Here is a 1,984-nt window from a genome sequence, read left to right as displayed (position 1 = left end):
GGGTCTATGTGTAAAAATTTTGACTTTTTTGAGTGCACGTGCAAATCTGCTGGAAAAGCCTGTGGAAGTTTCACGGCGTTCGTACGATATTTGGCGACGCAAAAATGAGCGATTTCCCAGCTCGATGGAATTCGGCGCGAGAGAAACGATGCCCCGTAACGCACATGAGAGCAATCCCGGCCAATTTCTCCCGTTTGATGGGGTCTATGTGTAAAAATTTTGACTTTTTTGAGTGCACGTGCAAATCTGCTGAAAAAGCCTGTGGAAGTTTCACGGCGTTCGTACGATATTTGGCGACGCAAAAATGAGCGATTTCCCAGCTCGATGGAATTCGGAGCGAGAGAAACGATGCCCCGTAACGCACATGAGAGCAATCCCGGCCAATTTCTCCCGTTTGATGGGGTCTATGTGTACAAATTTTGACTTTTTTGAGTGCAGGTGCAAATCTGCTGAAAAAGCCTGTGGAAGTTTCACGGCGTTCGTACGATATTTGGCGACGCAAAAATGAGCGATTTCCCAGCTCGAGAGAATTCGGCGCGAGAGAAACGATGCCCCGTAACGCACATGAGAGCAATCCGGGCCAATTTCTCCCGTTTGATGGGGTCTATGTGTAAAAATTTTGACTTTTTTGAGTGCAGGTGCAAATCTGCTGGAAAAGCCTGTGGAAGTTTCACGGCGTTCGTACGATATTTGGCGACGCAAAAATGAGCGATTTCCAAGCTCGATGGAATTCGGAGCGAGAGAAACGATGCCCCGTAACGCACATGAGAGCAATCCGGGCCAATTTCTCCCGTTTGATGGGGTCTATGTGTAAAAATTTTGACTTTTTTGAGTGCACGTGCAAATCTGCTGAAAAAGCCTGTGGAAGTTTCACGGCGTTCGTACGATATTTGGCGACGCAAAAATGAGCGATTTCCCAGCTCGATGGAATTCGGCGCGAGAGAAACGATGCCCCGTAACGCACATGAGAGCAATCCCGGCCAATTTCTCCCGTTTGATGGGGTCTATGTGTACAAATTTTGACTTTTTTGAGTGCACGTGCAAATCTGCTGAAAAAGCCTGTGGAAGTTTCACGGCGTTCGTACGATATTTGGCGACGCAAAAATGAGCGATTTCCCAGCTCGATGGAATTCGGAGCGAGAGAAACGATGCCCCGTAACGCACATGAGAGCAATCCCGGCCAATTTCTCCCGTTTGATGGGGTCTATGTGTACAAATTTTGACTTTTTTGAGTGCACGTGCCAATCTGCTGGAAAAGCCTGTGGAAGTTTCACGGCGTTCGTACGATATTTGGCGACGCAAAAATGAGCGATTTCCCAGCTCGATGGAATTCGGCGCGACAGAAACGATGCCCCGTAACGCACATGAGAGCAATCCGGGCCAATTTCTCCCGTTTGATGGGGTCTATGTGTAAAAATTTTGACTTTTTTGAGTGCAGGTGCAAATCTGCTGGAAAAGCCTGTGGAAGTTTCACGGCGTTCGTACGATATTTGGCGACGCAAAAATGAGCGATTTCCAAGCTCGATGGAATTCGGAGCGAGAGAAACGATGCCCCGTAACGCACATGAGAGCAATCCGGGCCAATTTCTCCCGTTTGATGGGGTCTATGTGTAAAAATTTTGACTTTTTTGAGTGCAGGTGCAAATCTGCTGAAAAAGCCTGTGGAAGTTTCACGGCGTTCGTACGATATTTGGCGACGCAAAAATGAGCGATTTCCCAGCTCGAGAGAATTCGGCGCGAGAGAAACGATGCCCCGTAACGCACATGAGAGCAATCCGGGCCAATTTCTCCCGTTTGATGGGGTCTATGTGTAAAAATTTTGACTTTTTTGAGTGCACGTGCAAATCTGCTGGAAAAGCCTGTGGAAGTTTCACGGCGTTCGTACGATATTTGGCGACGCAAAAATGAGCGATTTCCCAGCTCGATGGAATTCGGCGCGAGAGAAACGATGCCCCGTAACGCACATGAGAGCAATCCCGGCCAA

The sequence above is a fragment of the Lampetra fluviatilis genome, unplaced genomic scaffold, assembly GCF_964198595.1.
Source record: "Lampetra fluviatilis unplaced genomic scaffold, kcLamFluv1.1 SCAFFOLD_318, whole genome shotgun sequence".
NCBI classification, from domain to species: domain Eukaryota; kingdom Metazoa; phylum Chordata; class Hyperoartia; order Petromyzontiformes; family Petromyzontidae; genus Lampetra; species Lampetra fluviatilis.
The sequence above is the reverse complement of the archived record's forward strand: the minus strand, read 5'-3'. Positions refer to the sequence as shown.